This window comes from Serinus canaria, chromosome 1 (genome assembly GCF_022539315.1).
Source record: "Serinus canaria isolate serCan28SL12 chromosome 1, serCan2020, whole genome shotgun sequence".
Lineage (NCBI taxonomy): Eukaryota > Metazoa > Chordata > Aves > Passeriformes > Fringillidae > Serinus > Serinus canaria.
The window spans coordinates 110,181,508-110,199,451 of record NC_066313.1 but is presented as its reverse complement, the minus strand read 5'-3'; positions in this window follow the sequence as shown (position 1 = coordinate 110,199,451).

Here is a 17,944-nt window from a genome sequence, read left to right as displayed (position 1 = left end):
GATCCTTCACCATCTCCTTTGTTCTTCCTTGGACACACCTCAATATCTTTCCTTTATTCAGGGGCCCAAAACTGGACACAGGATTCGAGGTGTGGCCTCAGCAGTGCCCAGCACAGAGGGACAATCTCAGCCCTGGTCCTGCTGGACACACTACTGCTGACACAGGCCAGGTGCCATTGGCCACCTGGGCACACCTGGGCTCGTGTCCAGCTGTGACTCAGACCAATGGGTGCAGGGTCTCACCCTGAGACGCTGCATTTGGAAGGAGCCTGCACCCTTTGGTGTGTAACAGGATGGGTGAAGAGGCTGTCCTGACCTGCATCACAACCTTCACACCACCTATCACAGGTCTGAAGGTTAATAAAGCTGGTCTTTGTTTGTTACACTATCAGACTCGGGGGGATTGTTCTAGGCTGCCAGTGTGTGTCATTTAATCTGGCAGGTTGGGCAATAGATAGAGGACAATGTGTTTTAAAGCCAGGATAATAGCAGTTCTTTGCAAAGCTCCATTTAAAAAAGAGTCTACAGAGACATTTAATTACTTGCAAAAGACACAGGACATGAAGCCTGTTCTCAAGGCTTTATTCCACATGGATTTCTTCCTGCTCAATTTACTCTGGATTAAACTAAACAATGGCTTACTCTGAATGAGAACATCTTTGTATAAATAAATCAGGAAAAAGAAATAGCTGTGTGCAGAGACAAGCCCATGGGTCACCTCTGTGACCCAACAATACACCTCTATCTGGTCTCCTTCTCCTGGATATCATCCTGACCTGTTCCTTGCTTTTATTTGGGATTCAGCTCTCGGTGGATCAGCCTGGAGAGTGTGCCATGCTCTGGAGCTCTGCTTAAACTGAAGGGGTTTGGAGAACCAGGACCCTGGAATTTCTGGAGGAGTGCACACCTTTGCTCACAGCAGATATTTTTTATTCCTCCAATGATACATTGTCATTCAAACCCCTGTTTCACTGGGCAGACGGTGAAAGTTAAGCAAGACAAAACCCAGCTTGCACTTAGCTGGGAGTTAAATTTAACCAAAAAGTGAATTCTGCACCTTCAGCTTCCACTGTGATTTGAGAATTAATTCAGCAAACACCAAGCAAGAAAGGAGTCAGAGCTCATGACAGAACACGGAAAGAGCTCATCTGAGAGAATTTCAGTTACTTAAATGCTTTCAAAAGGGCTAGGCCTAAATAAAATTCACATTTGAGGTGCTTAGAGGACTGGCTTCCCAGTCTCTAAGCTTTTTCTTGATGCAGTGTAGGAAGGCTGGAAAAGGACACCAGAAGAGCTTGTCTTCCAGAGGCAGAGAAAGAAGCCAGCAAGGGAATTCCAGAGCAGTCAGGTCACTGAACAAGAATGAATAAATAAATAAATAGATTCATTAACTAATTAAAAATTTAAAATATCCTAACAGCTGGCCAGGCTGACAAACAGCAGTCAGTACCAGGTTTATTGAGAACAAATCTCATGCAGCCAACCTAATTTATCTTTTACAGTCTCATGTAATTCCTTCTTTCTTGTGCGTATGTTAGCAGGGGCACCACAGAGAAACTCTGCTTCATTGTCTTGCAGTCTTTTCTGAGAACAGGATCCAATCCAGTGCTTCAGCTTGGTCTTTTTAGCACAAAATGCTTCTAAAGGGTTGCTTGGCATGAGAACTCAACCAACCTGGTGCTTCAGCAGGTCACAGGGCACCTTTGTCCTGTTAGAGCTAAAACATTTTGATTTTTCATTCTGTGAACAGACAGCAGCTGGCAACTAGGTAATAGCTTTAAAGTCGATATAAACCAGCACTAATTTGCAAAACTATTAAACAAAAATCCATCTATTTGTCCACTCTGCAAATATTTAGCTATGTTGGGTTTTTTTCTAGACAGATGGTGCAATAGTGCAGCTGGGTTGAGCCAAGCCCAAGCTCTGGAGGAGGCTGCCATCCCCTTCTTGTGCTCCCATCCACACGGCTGCGTTTGCGCTCACGTGGTTGAACAGTAACTGAATCAGCTCAGTGATCTCACTTAAAAAAACTCCCTTGGTTAGTTTTCAGCCAGATCAGAAAGCTGGCCTGACTTACCAGGTGCTCCTTAGTGTCAACAGCAAGGCAGAGGAGTGGGCTGGGAGGAAACTGCCTCCACAAGGAGGTGATGAAAGGGGCACGGCTGGGCTGGAGGAGGCTGGAGCTCCTTGCTGATCTCACTTAAAGCACCCTCACAAACCATGGAGAATGGAGATGGAAATGAGCAGTGGGAAGATGTGGCAGTACCAGTTGTGGGTTTCTCTGGGTCTGGATTGAAGGCACTTGAGACAGTAATTCATGTTCAGACTCAGGTGTTTATTATTTCTTATCAGTAAAACAGTCTCACTGCTGGGAGTTCTGCAGCTTTTCATTAGAAGGCACAAAATGCCCAACAATCTCTTGTTCCAAGGTCTTTCAAGACTGAACTATCCAATGAAGAACTGACACCTGGATTATTTTCCCTTTTACCCAATAACTGATCCCACAGAGCTGCAATGGGGACTTTTCTGCCCAATTACAAAATGCCACCCAAACCCATGGAGAAGGAGGAAGAAGAAGGTGAAGAAGAAACCCAGGACCACACCCTGTGCCCTCCATCTTGCTTCCATCCACAACACACTAAAAACCCCAAACCCTCAATTTCTCACCCACTGACACACCTTCACTGCTCTCTATAATCTATTTCACACTTCTGTGGATTCCAGTCTATCTTGAAGTCTGGGGAACTTTCTCCATGGATGAGGGTCAAAGTCAGTGCTGCCCTGGTGGTCAGGGCACCCCAGAGCAGTCAAATATTCCTGGTGCCCTGGGTTTCCACAGGAAGACAGGGGGAATTCTGAAACCAGCTTTTACTGAGGAATATTTTTTAAAAAGCAAGGTGTAGATAATCCTACTGAAGTCAATGACACGCTGGAGCTGGGCTGCTCTGGGCTCATGTGTGACTTTTTGGGAGTTCAGAGCTGAAGGGAATGGCAGCTCTGCCTGCCCAGTACCCCAAGAGTCAGTTCTTTTATAAATTGGTTTGAATGCAGAAAAGCTGAGCCAGGAATTAAAAGGCAGGTCGAGGACCACACTTGGGCCTTCAGCAGAGTGGTTTTAATGCTCATAATATCTGAACAAATGAGAACACAGGTTAATAAAAACCTTGTGGCTTCCTTGTAAAGATGAGAACTCTTTAGAGGCAGACAACTGAGGCACATCATCATTTGCTGGAGATCACATAAGCTCCTTGCTGTAGACAATAACAGAACAAACTCTGTATTTGATGTGATCTAGTAAGAAAATTACTGGTTTGGGTCTTTAGGTAGGCTTTGCACATTGCTTTTAACAGGTCTTATTTCATGGAATTATATGCTAAAAACCATATCAGGGCAACCACTCCTCTCCCAGACACCAAACTTAAAAGCCTGTTCAAAATAATAGCACTGTTTAGTGAACCAGCTTTGAGATTCTTTTTTCCCAGAGACAAATAAAGTAGTTTTTTTCTCTACTGCTTTCGTAAAAACTACTGAATTATCTTTGCTAGCATTCTTCCTCTGTAAGGATAATAAAAAAGCCCTACATTCAGGAACCTAATTAAGAAGTATTAAACAACCCAGATTTTACATGCACCTCATTATCAGTCCTGTTAATGATGGAGAGCCTGTACAACGGGAAAAAATAGTAATTAAAAAAAATATTAATCATGTTTGCATTAGCAGCAAATGACTAACACGGTTGTTTGTGTGGTATTTGGAAGAAGAATGCCTAGCTTTAAATTTTAATTCTTCAACCTCGAGAACAGAAAATGCTTTCTGCATGATTTCTTCCAGCTTGGTGTTGCTCTGCTTCTTGGCAGCCACACTTATTTTTTGGCTACATTTTTGGGGTACATTTTTGGGGTACATTTTTTCAGGTACATTTTTCAGGTACATTTTTGGGGTACATTTTTGGGGTACATTTTTCTGGCTACATTTCTTGGGTAAGTTATTTGGGTACATTTTTCAAGTACATTTTTCTGGCCACATTTCTTGGGTACCTTATTTGGGTACTATTTTCGAGTACATTTTTCAGGTACATTTTTTGGGTACATTTTTCAGGTACATTTTTTGGGTAAATTTTTCCAGGTCCATTTTTCAGGTACATTTTTTGGGTACATTTTTCAGATAAATTTTTCCAGGTCCATTTTTCAGGTACATTTTTTGGGTAAATTTTTCCAGGTCCATTTTTCAGGTAAATTTTTCGGGTAAATTTTTCCAGGTACATTTTTTGGGTCCATTTTTCAGCTACACTTCTTGGTTACATTATTTGGGTACATTTTTTCAGGTACGTTTTTCGCTTACATTTTCCAGGTACATTTTTCAGCTATATTTTTTCGGGTACTTTTTTCCAAGTACATTTTTCAGGTACATCTTTTGGCCACATTTTTCGGGTACCTTATTTGGGTACATTTTTGGGCTACATTTTTCCAGCTACACTTTTTGGGTACGTTATTTGGGTACATTTTTCAGGTACATTTTTCTGGGTACATTTTTCAGGGTGTATTTTTCAGGTACATTTTTTGAGTACATTTTTCAGGTGCATTTTTTGGCTGCATTTTTCGGGTACCTTATTTGGGTGCATTTTTGGGGTACATTTTTCCAGCTACACTTTTCGGGTATGTTATTTAGGTACATTTTTCAGGTACATTTTTTAAGTACATTTTTCTGGGTACATTATTCAGGTTGTATTTTTCAGGTACATTTTTTGAGTACATTTTTCGGGTACATCTTTCAGGTACATATTTTTTCCAGCTGCCGGCTGCTCTGCAGGGCACCACCTCCTCGGGCAAGGTCAGAAGGGCTCTCTGCCCGCACCTCCTGCCTGCCCAGAGCCCAGGGCTGGAATCCAGGACCGAAATGCAGCGGGATGCCGTGCCAGAGCCAGGCAGACACCGCGCTGCTTTTCCACTCCTTCCTTATCTGATGCTCCGGCTCCTCCAGAGCCCGTCCCGGTGACTCACGGCCACCTCCTCCCCACGGCGCACCAGGAGCTGTTTTTCAGGCTGGATCCCACAAATCCCGGCAAATGATGCCTTGTTCCTGGCAGGGCCTCCTCCCTCCTGGATGGAGGGGGTGTCGGACAAAAAGATTTGAGCGGCACAAGCCCCGTGTGAGTTCAGAGCGTTCCGTCTGCCGTCACCCCTGCACTGCGGGACGCTGGTGTGTCGCCATGGTATTTCCTGAAAAATCCCTTCGCCAGGATTTCTTCTCCTGGGAAGCTGGGAAGCTTCAGCTTCTCCCTGTTTTGCTGCTTTGGAATGTGATTTGGAGAACTGTTTATCCAGCATGTGAATTGTTTTACTTTAATGACCAAGCACCGTCCAGATGTGTCGAGGCTCTGAGGAGTCACGAGTTTTTATTATTCATTCTTGTTGAGCCTGCTGTCTGTATCCTTACTCTTTTTTTAGTGTAGTTTTAGTATAGCATTCTTTAATATCATATAATATCATAAAATAATAAATCAGCCTTCTGAAGAACATGGAGTCAGACTCTCATCTCTTCCCTAGTCCTGGGGACCCCACAAACACCACACTAGTGGGAGCACCCACTTCTCTATGGGACATCACTTCACACTCTGAAATCGACTTCAGAGGCATTTCCAAAATTAGGCACAGCCAAAATTCCACTTTTCAAACCCAAACGGGCTCGCTCACAGTCGTTTCAGTACAAAAAAGTTAAAATTTGTTATCAAAATCAGGGGGGAAAAGAAGGTGCCTCTTTTCATCAAAATGCTTTTGAATGGGTATTTTATTTTGTACATTTGCACCAGCATCTTGGGGTGCTAATAATCTTAACAAAATGTTATTAAAATCTTAACAAAAGATTATTAAAATTGTAACATAAGATTATTAAAAATATTAATAGAAAAATAGAAAAAAAAAGCTGAAATAATCCTAACAAAATATTATTAAAATCTTTACAAATAGTTATTAAAATTGTAACATAAGATTATTAAAAATATTGACATAAAATTTAAAAAAAGGCTGAAAATACCCTGAAAATCATCCTTGCTGACTTCTGTTGTCTGCTAGAAACAGTGGCGTTAGCAAAACCTCTATTTGCAAACAAATAGAAAAAATTTGTAATGTAATGTAATGTAATTTGTAGTGTAAATTCTAAAATTGATTACTGACCAAAAAAAAAAAAAAAAAGTAACTTTTATCTTTGCAAACCCCTTGTGTGAATGCAAGCTCTGTAAATAATAATAATGAAATAAGCCAGGTATGTAAGCAATAATGGAATACAACTCTAGAGTGTCATGAAGCAGCAATTACTTTGAAAAATTCTTTTCAAAAATAGCTCTCTGTTAATAAGTTATCACCCCATTTGGTCTGACCCCACAGTTGTTTTTGCCTTACAAAATACATTCAGTAGGCTCACAGGAAGAGGTGTGAATTTTGGACTTGCAGGTTGTATTCTCGCTCGCATTCAGCTCCACAGCCCAAGTACAAACCAAATAACACCGTGCTTTAATTTGCCACGAGAAACCTTGAATGGCCTTGGTGTAAATTAACCTTGGTACCTGCAGAGCAGCCTGCACTGAAGGCAGCAACCTCCCCATCAGGCATGGGGAGTAAAAGGAGAATATTGGACAGGTAAGCTGTTATAAAAACCTGGAGAAGGCTCCTGTGTGCTCTGGCTGACTCATACTTTCCATTCTAAAGGACTCTTTCCCTGGGAAGGGTGAACACCTCTTGTTAACACCTCTGTTGTTCCTTGCAGGCCTTTGATATTTAGCAAGGGAAATCCCAGGGGCTATAGAGGGACCCATCCATCGCCCAGGGAAACGTGAGTCAGTTCTGCCTGGCTGTAAATATTAAAAATGCTGCCTCCCTGATTCATGCAGATTAAAATCAGGCTGACACCCACAAGTGTCTGGCCTTCCCCCTCTGCACAGATGGCTCAAGTGCTCTTGAAACATCATTTTACAGCCCAGCATATTTAGTGAGAGTACAACCTGAGCACGGAGATCTCAGCTGCCTGCAAAACAGGAGTTTTTGAGCATAGGGGGAGATTTTTACACCTGCCCGTTTATTGTGACTCTATTTGTGACAGGGCCTATAAATTCCTTTGCAACAAGAAAGTCTCTCTAATAACTCCTGAAATAGTTTTGAAGTCACTAAATAAAGCTAAGAAACCCGCCAAATTTTTTATATTCTTTTCTACATCTCACAAGCTCGTTACTGTCATGGTTTTTAAAATATCTTTTTTTGCTCAGGATTTTCTCTCGGGAAGCTGAGAAGCCTCAGAGAAAAAGGAAAACAAGATTATCTCATTTGCTTCTCCTGTGTTTTGCTGCTTTGGAATGGGATTTGAGATTGTTTATTTAACATGTCAATTGTTTTAAGTTAATGACTGTTTATTTAACATATGAATTGTTTTAATTTAATGACCAATCACAGTCAGTCTGCATCAGACCCTGGAGGAGAGAGTCACGAGTTTTTCATTAGTATCTTTTAACCTTTTGGCTGTATCCTTTCTATATTCTTTAGTATAGTATTCTTTAATATAGTATAGTATCATAAAATAATAAATTAACCTTCTGAGAACATGGAGTCAGATTAATCATTCCTTCCTATGAGCAGAGTCTCAAAAAATCCCACACAAGCTGTTAGCTAATTTCTAATAAATAACATAGTGAGCTAATAAAAAATGGGATGTTTTACCTACCAACTCAAATTCTTTGTCTCATGCATTGGATCAACATTTTCCCCACAGTCTGGATGTTTTTAATGAATAAATAAACACATATATGCTATATGAATATGCAGAACTGAAAAGTTTCTTCTCCAAAAGGCTATGAATGAACTTCTTGCATGTGCATGGCATTGTGTTGATCTTGCTTGTATTCTCTAAGCACATCAGAATAGTTTAACAAGAAAGCTGAGAAAACAAAGTGTTATATATGAGACTTGACAAAGATAAAAGTGAACACTTTAAAACTTGCTTTGTTTAAGAAAGCAAACCTGTCCCAAAGATAAAAAAACCTCACACTTTTTCATAGTAAAAATCCAATAAAAGACTGTTTTGCTAGAAGTCTATCTGAATTCCCAAGCCCAGTTCTATTCCATCTCTGCCAAAACTGTTTTGGCTCGGTCAAGACTTGTCACCATCTCAAAATCCTGCCCCAAACCTTGGCTGCATCCAAACTCCAGTGTCTTTCATTGTCATCTTTATGTCTAAAAGGGAAAAAATTGAAAATAATGAAAACACCAACTACAAACATAGCATTTGCAGCAGAAAATAAGAAGAACATCAAATTAGATTGCCAAAACTGATAATGTCAGCAATTACAAGATGAATTAGGTTTTTGTTTACTATGTGGCACTCAAACAAAAGACAGCCTCTGTGATGGAACACCTGCAAGAGGGCTCCAGTTAGTGGTTTTTATCAAATATGCAGCATGTAAGAGAAATAGGAGATTCATATTCATAACAATATTTTTTATTTGTTGCATTTTCTTGTCCAAAAATGGAGGGAAGAGTTTGTTTATACTGCAGAAGCTGCTGATGTATTTCTGCAAAAAAATTCTGTAGTTCTTCCATGGATACAACTTGCAGGGCTAAAAAAATTCTTCTAAAAATATCAGTGACAAGATTCTCACAGTTGTAAAAGCAAAAAATCCTTTTTATTTCCTTCGTTTAACCATCTTAAGTTTCACTGCCATGATGGAAAACCCAATGCAAAGTAGTAAATTAGTAAATTGTTTCACACTCACAATGCCTAAAATGGAACCAAGCTGTAGAAAACTTTCAATTAATCATCTGGATCTCTGAATCAGGATGTTTTGGAAAAAATACTTTATGGTCTGAGCAAGAATCAGCTGGTAACATACCTGAAATGAGAATATCTGCTGAGTTTATGAGCTTTTTGAAAATGTTGGGTCAGTGAATAACTCCTGGAGAAATGACAGGTATGCAATTTATATTTCAGAATGACTCTTGGAAAGGAAGACTGTTACAGTCATGGAAGGCTTGCACCTATATTTGACAAAAAATTAATCCCCTGTTGAAAAGTGGAAAACCACATTGAATAGCTGAAGAAGTTTTGAAGTAGCTTCCTAAAATATTTCCAGTTTGTGGTTGTTGGAACTGGACTGATTAAGGAACCCCAGTGAATGTGGAAATTCTCTGCCCTGGTCATTGCTACTGCAGATCTCCAGGAGCAGGGTGGGAACAGATCCCACTAAAATAAATTCATTTTACAGCCCAGGAGTGATCCCAGCTGAAGGAACAAGCAGCAAGCCTGCATAAATTACAGCAGCCTGAACTGAATTTTAATGTGTGGCCACACTCACATGATTGAAAGTTTCCCTATTTTCAGGTAATATATTAGTTCTAAGAATGGAGTTAATCCCTGAAATGCTTTGCTGGCCAGATTGGAATTGGCATGTGGGTTTTTTTCCTTAAAAACAAAAAGGGGAGGTGGGAGGAGGTTGGCCAGAGTTCAAGACTCTGAGGATGCAACTGCATGTACCTACAGCAAGCATTCAAAAGGAATCAGGTCCTTGCATAACACTTGCCAGAGTCCTAGAAATGTGTGCAAATAAATGCTGGATTTGATGCAAAAATAAAACATTTCATTAATTCACATGAAACCAAACACACACAAATTTGAAACTTTAGTCTCATTTAGAGAAATGTATTTTATCCTGCTCTTTATTACACTCACCACATGCAGCCTCTTGCAGTGCTGTCTCAAAGCCGGTGGAGTCCATGAAATAAAACCACATCCTCCAACACCACAGCTGTAGGCACCTGAATCACGGTGAGTTTCAACATGTTTATGTAGATCAGAGGCACTCTTGGAACTGAAAACAAGGTAAAACAAAGAGCAGATATAATAGTACAGAGGAGTAGCCTTGTGGTTCATGTTTAGGACTGGGAGGTAGAAATTTTTGGCTCTGACAAGGACAAGTGAAAGTGGAATATGTGTAAATTGCTCCTCTGCCTCAGTTTTTCCACCTGTGGAGAGGGGATAGTACAGACTTCTCTTTGATGTGCTCTTAATTTCTTTTTCCATTCTTTCTTTCTTCCCACACATCCACACCATGCCCAAATCCAGGTTATTTTTCCACAGCTATTATCCTTTCTTTATGTTCACATAGAGAAATTCTTGCACATTACCAATCATCCTCTTTGGTTTTGAAATTCCAATTCCTTCCTTCTATCCACACACAATGTGAACTCCAAAGTACTTAAATATTGATGCATTTTACCCCATTTCTAGCATCCAAAGCCTAGGCCTCTCATCTTCTCAGGAAAAGTTAAAATAATTTGCCAGTGCTTATGTGTGGAACTTGGTTTGTCACATCCCCATGGCTCAGATTTTCTTACCTGCAGTCACAGAGGTGACAATTGAATGATGGTGTCAAAATTGGATTTGTGCTTTCAGTGAGGAGGCACCTGTGCTCACCATCCCACAAAGGCTGCAGGTAATACAATTAACTAGAAAAGATAATAGAGAGAAAAATGTATTTCCTCTTCTTTATCACAGCTTCACCAGGATTTTGCCTTCTACATGACCAAAAAAAAAAAAAAAAAAAAAAAAAAAAAGAAAATGTCAGTTTAAAATTAGCATATTATAATATACTTGGAAATAAAATATACAGAGAAAGAAGGAGATGAAAATGAAATGCAGATCCAATAAAGAGGGCAGTGGAATAATGGTTGATGTACAGTTTCAGGTTACTTCAAAAATAAAGATGGTAAGATCATGTCTCACCCTCTAGGCCCTCACAAAAAGGATGATTATTGTTTTGCCCTTGGCACTTTTGGAGGATTTTTAAAAAGTGAGTGTTGTCTGGAGGCCTTCTGAGAGACAAGCACTGTCAAATCTGCTTTTGGTGTTTGAGGTTTTACCACTCTCAGAAGGGCAGCAGGAAGAACATCCATCCTCTGCCTCCCCATTCCACAGAGGGATTTATTTCCACAGCCATGCCCAGGGCTTGCTCAGCTGCAGGCTGAGATCTGGGATTGCTCTGGCTCTGGATTTGGGACAACCTCTGGCAGATGGGCAGGCAGGGCTGGAAGGGTTTACCCTGAACAAACACTGCTTTGTGCTATGAATCAGCAGCATGGTGAACTCTGTAGGGAGAGTCTCTAAAAGAATGCTTGAATTTGGACAAAAGCTGGCTTTTGTAGGAACTTGAAACCTTTCATTGTTTTATAATCAGCCCACTGATTTACAGATGTCCAGAGAAGAACAGTCATGTTTTCCCAAAATAAAAAAAAAGTAAATATGATGTATTGTATTTGCTAGGATGCCCCAAGGAAGGCAGGAATGATGAGTCTGACTCCATGTTCTCAGAAGGCTAATTTATTACTTTATAATATTATATTATATTAAAAAATACTCGATTAAACTATATTGAAGAATACAGAAAGGATACTTACAGAAGGCTAAAAAGATAATAATGAAAACTGGTGACTCTCTCCAGAGTCCTGACCCAGCCTGGCCCTGATTGGCCAAAGAGTAAAAACAACTCCCAGCAGAATGCAATGGAACAATCACCTGGGGGTGAACAATCTCCAAACACATTCCACATGAGCACAGCACAGGAGAAGCAAATGAGATAAGAATTGTTTTCCTTTCTTCAGAGGCTTCTCAGCTTCCCAGGAGAAAAATCCTGGGTGAAGGGATTTTTTCAGAGAATGTGGATGCCACAATAATGCATTGTAATATTCTGGAATCACTCCCTGCACAGGTATTTTTCCTCATAGCTTGTCTCAGACCAGGAATTTTGTTTTGCTTTTCTCCCTAACATAAATAGGTTCGTGTGGAGAACCTGTCTGGAATAACTTAATCTGCAAAACTGTGTCAGTGAATTTAGCAGGCTCTTGGAATGGGAGCACCAAGTTTACTTAGCTGTCTGCCATGTAAATATGTCCACATAGGGAGCGATTTCAGAGCACCTACAACATTTGCATTCACATCACAGCTTATTTCAGAATAATTTCCTATAGGTAAGCAAGCTCTTTAACAGGGAATTTCAATATTTATCAGCAAGCTGTTATGCAATACACCAGGGCAGGAATATGGGAATGTCGTGTCTGCACCGGCACTCCGCACCAACCTGCAGACATACGTGCTGCCAGAATTGCTAAGAAAGCTGAATCATGGCCCAGGAACCTAGCTGCCTTCAGTATCTGAATGGATTTAGGTTGTGCCTGAGCAGCTGGGACCCTGGGATGCCTCCCAGCTCCCTCAGCCAAGCTCACTCCCTGGGACATGACACAGGTTCACATCAGCCTTGCTCCTGCTCCAGCCACCTTGAGATTTTCCCTGCCTGTGCAAGCAGAACACAGCCAGAATTATCAGGGCACAAGGACAGCCAGGCACATTGCCCAATTCACAGAGTCTTAATCACTGTCAGAGTACCCAGATACAAATTGTTCAGTTAGCCATGTGCTTTATTTAATATATCAAATCTATCTAAATGTGTTATGCTTTAATTGTTAGGGCATAGGTTGGACTCGATGATCTTAGAGGTCACTTCCAACCTCATTATTCTGTGATTCTGTAATAAAAAAAAAGCAAAAAACCAAAAAGAAACAGCATATTTAAACAGCTTCATTAGTTAATAAAACAAAAATTAAAATCTCAGTTTGGATTTATTTCTAATCTCTTTCCAAAAGCACCTTGAGTCTGATCTAAGGAAATGCAGAGGGTCTAAGCATCAATGTGTGGAGTTGTAGTCAGTGAAAAAAAATCATGTTTCCTTAAGAATGCAACTGGAAAGCAGAATCTGCCCCGACTGAGCAAGTCTGCACAAAGCTCTTTGTGTGTTTATAGAACCTGAACGTTCCCAGGTCTGGCTGCATGGCTGGAATATTCCTGTTGCCAAGGCAGAGACCCACCCTGCTCCCTGCATTTCCTGTGTGTCCCACAGCAATAGCACAGGTTTCCTCCTGCTCAGATGCACCAGGATTCTTTCCCAGCAAGTCATCGCTGACTTGTGGGAATCTCTGGGACCCGAGGGAGGTTGTGGTTAGGTCAGGGAAGGACTGGGCTGTGTGAGTGAGGCTGAGTATGTGCTGCAGCCCCAGCTGGAGCACACCTTGGGCTTTCACCCAGCCCTGGCTCCTGAAAGCAAATAAACAGAGGTGCAAGGGGAGGATAAACACCTGCACGGGAGCCACTGCAAAAGAGAAAAGCCCCTTGAACTTTTTGGTTAGAAGGCACAAAGAATGGAATTGCCATGCCTCAGAGGCACAGGCAGTTCTTACATTTCCAGCATTTGTGACACAGCTGACCTAGGTTCATATATCAGTTTTCTTAGCTGATATAACAATGCTTATAGCTCTGCAGTTTATCTAACCTTGAGAAAAGTGTGTTTTATTTTAGGAAGTTCTGACTTAACCATGTTTTCTCATGTTATCTCCTAGCAGCCTTTCATTGGCAGAATGTTTTCGACAGTTCTGTCAAGCAAATATTTTTTCTGAATTTAAACTGGAACTATTTGGTGGCAATAGAAATAACTTTTGAAAGATTTATTAATTAATAACTTGTTATTAATTAAGCTGCCAGTTTTGTTAATATAGTCATATAGCATTGAGACAGTTTCAATATTCTTTTTTTGCTACAAATTTAGTTTAGGCTAAATGAAGGTGATTGTTTATAAGTAAATATCCTAAACAGAATAATAACTTGTTCAAAAAACCAACTAATTTAAAATTTGTGATCTTCTGTCAATTCACCCACTTTCCATCCACAAAACATCCACAAATCCTAAATATATTCCAAGCATTTAAAACCAGAGCAAAGCCACCACCTGTCCCTCCCTTTTCAGCTTGCAGGAAAGCACACAGTGCAATGCACAGATGAGGTAGGGAGTGTTCTGGTGAAGAAAATGCTCCCCAAACACAGAGAGGCGAGAGAATTTCTGTGCTTCGTGAACACAACATCCTTCCTGGAGCAAACTCTGCTCTCATGCAATTGACTTCGATGCAAGTAGAAATACTTGTTAAATTACACATGGACATTAAATAAAAATCTTAAAATTATAAACAGAAATGAGAGCATAACACCTTGCTGTTTTCTGAAACTTAATTCTGTACATGATAAAAATACTACAGCTAACCCTACACCTTCCTTTAAATACACCTAAATACACCTAAACAGTCTAAACAAGCCAACCAAAAAATAAAAAGCTGCAGGTGAGGACAGTACTTTTATATGCAGAAGCAGCAATCATGTACTTATGTCTGACTGTTCTATTTTTAGAAATACACAAACTACTTCTTTAAAAAATAAAAATCATGTCAGCAGCGTTGCAAACACCACAGGACATTTAACCCTGCAAATGTCCATGGCACAGGGTTGTGTCCAGACATTTCTAGAATGTCTCCAGTCTTCATAGTCCCTGGAGCACCAGGATGATGGGACAGGGAATAAATGTCAGCTGTACAACTCCAGAACTCCACTTACTGATTGCTTTTGTTTAAATCTTTGCAGTTTCTCTCTTTATATTTAAATTCACATAGTGGTTAACCACGAGCAATCAGCAAGCCACCAAACCATCTTTGCATCTCAAAAGCTCTGTCCTCTGATCTCCCGAGCTCAGGATCTCTCTGATACTGTGGACACAATGCAATTTTAACAGCAGAAGTAGAAAGCTCTGACTGCTGACATGTGACAAGGGGAAAATCCCAAGTGGTTTTGTGTTTGGGTGTAAATAGAGCAAGAAAACTACATCCAGGAGAAAACTTCAGACTTATGGAATACTTCAGCCATAAAGGAATGTCCTATCATCTCAAGCAAGGAGCAGCCACAAATGTTTCTCATCTGCCTATCAAAGGTGACAGCTCTGCAGAAATCTCCCTTTTTAGAAAGGTGAAATCACAGCCTGCACCCAATCAAAGATTTAAGAATCAAGAGGACTAAATGCAAATTCAAGAACAGGAGGCAGGGAAAGGAAATATTCTTCATGATAAGAGCTCAAATGACACTTAGGATATCTTTAGGTCTCAGAAATGAATACATAGAATTAATTTACCACAAAGGACTTGCCTAGCTCATGTAACCAAGTGGGAGCAGAGTGAGTCCATTTCTGCTTTTCATCAGGACATTCTCTCAAGAAGAACAAGAAGTAAAACCTTGATCCCAGCCCACATCCAACCCAGTGCATGGAATACAGGCAATTTCCTGGCACAGAGTCTGAGCTACAGATTCATGCACTTATTAAAGGGTCAGAACCCTCAAATCTTTATTAAAAGACAGGAAATCCTGAAACCTCTCCTACAACAGATCTTGTACCTTTCTTGTAACTGATGCTCATCACTTCTCATCTTTTCTAGCACAGCCATGGAGATCAAATGGTTTCCCTGCTCCTAAACATCTTTGAAGACAAACCATATTCCTTTTCTTGCACATCTGACTTTCCCCCATTCCCATTTTAGGCTGTACAGCCAGAGGAGTCCCTTCATCTGTCCTTAATGGGCTTTATTTTCTAAAGTTATGGTCCCAATGATGTGTGATTTTTGCCCCTCTCAAGGACTAGAAATTTTACACTCTCAGGTTGCTGGAGTGAGTTGAGTTCTCCAGACATAAATTAATGCATCTGCCTGCTGATCTCCAGAGGGAGAGTGAACACATCTGTGTTGCCTTGCATCCACTGATGGGATTTTGTCATTAAGAGCCACCCCAAAAAGCAACTTCAGCCCATAAATTGAAGAGACACTCAGCTTGTGGCTTCTCCAAGAGGATTCCAATGAAATGTGGGCTCTGCTGACACATTCACCAAACAAAGCCAAACGGATTCGTTGAGAGCAAGCAGAGAACAATCTGTTCCAGGAGCAGAGTCCCACAAATTGCCTTATTATCCTTCAGCTTTTCATCTGGAGAGGCTCTGCTCCTGGCCTGGCCAGCTCTGGAGCTGAATGGCACGCACAGCAGATGCAGCCCATAGTTTAGCCCTTACTCAAACAATCCAGGCATCTGCCATGAAAGGCTGTCAGTGGAATGTGGCTCCAACACAGCCACGGGCAGGACATCACCTTTGAAGGCACGACAGTAATTTTAACACAAGAGGTAGCTTGCAATATAGAGAATGCATTAAAAATGCTCTTTCTTACCACAGAGTTGAGAAAAACTGGGGCAGCAGGAGGTGGGTGTGTTTCCCTTGATTTGAAAGGGTCAGGTGGACAGAAGGAAGCTCACCATGAAATATTACCATGAGGGAGACAGCCCCGGTCCTGGCTGGTAGAAATAAGTCAGAAATCTTCTAGAATGGTTTATGCACTGTCACCCACAAGCAGAACCATGAGGGAACCCAGCCCTGCTCAACTCCTGAGCTGAGAACTGCCCATGGATGACAGGAAATACCCTACTTAAATCATAGAACCCATAAAATAGAAATGTTTCTGTAGCTATGATATTTTTCTGAAAAATTTTTTCCTAAGATTTTTTTCTCTTGAGAAGCTGAGAAGCTTCAAGAACAAAATGTAAACAATAATTATCTGCTGCTGTAGAATGCAACAAGTGAATCTGTGATTGGTCTCATGTAGTTATTTCTAATTAATGGCCAATCACAGTCCAACTGTCTGGACTGTCTCAGTCAATCACAAGCCTTTGTTATTATTCTTTTTCTGTTCTTAGCCAATCTTATGATTAAATCCTTTCTTCTATTATTTTAGAATAGTTTTAATATAATAGATATCATAAAATAATAAATCAGCCTTCTGAAACATGGAGTCAACATTCTCATCTCTTCCCTCATCCTAAGACCCCTGTGAACACCATCACATGTTTCTGCAACTATTTCAGATGGGTGAAAAAATATCCAAAGATCTTTCAGAAGAGAATTTTATAAGAAACATTTATATGTGAAATACTTTTTGAGATAGTGTGTTTTAATTTCTTAATTACCTTTCTTTATTTCTGAATTACCTACCTTTAATTTCTGAATTACCTTTCCAGTCACAAGAAACAACTTTTTTTTTATTTTATTTGTAACAGTTTCTTCTGTCTTATCAGAGGCACGAAGAGCAACATGTTCATAAAACCACACTGGGTTACTGAAGGTAGCATAAACCAAAATAGAAGCATGGAGATGACAGGATGGTTTTGGCAGAAAATCAACTGTCAGTAACATAGAATTAAGTGTTTTTAAAAACCAAACAGACACCAGTAAATATTGCAGTAACATTTAATTAACTCACTCCAACACAGAGACAATTACATCAACTACAAAAATGCTGAAAATTGTGCAGTATCCACAACACAAACCAGGTCCTGCATTCTCACCCACCATCTCTGAGTGGAAAAATCTGTCCAGACTAATTGAGTGGATGCTCCTCATTCTTTTGAGCAGGACTGTGCCTGCTGATGCATTTCTGTTGGTTTATTTCTCTGTATATTTTTACCTTGTCCCATCCCTTCACTTCTCCCTGCTCCTACTCAGGATTTATGAGGGCAGTGCAGGTAATTCCAACAGAAATGGGAGGGCTGCACAGTGATCAAACTGAATTTGGTTTACATGGGTTTATATTTGGTCAGGATGCAGCATCCCACAAGTCAAGATTTGTCTGACAAGGGGGGACTAAACCCTAATTATCCTCTGCCTCAGTCCACAAAACCCCCCAGCTGAGAGTGAAAGTGGGCTGCACATTGCATTTCTGCAGGGTGAAACAGGGTGCCATGCAGCAGCCCACCAAATTCAATCTGCACCCCTCAGTTTCCAACAATCTGACCCTCAGCCTCTCTTTGCTGTGCTGGCACAACTTTGCAAGGCTGAATTTGGGGCAAGGAATTGCTTTCAACAAAATCAAACACCAGGGAGAGGAAATGGGAAATGGGTGAAACTCCTTAGGATGATAACAGCTGATTAAAATGTAAATATCATCCAGGTTGTTTGAAGAAAAAAATACATCAATTTAAACACCCTATTTTATTTAGGATTGCC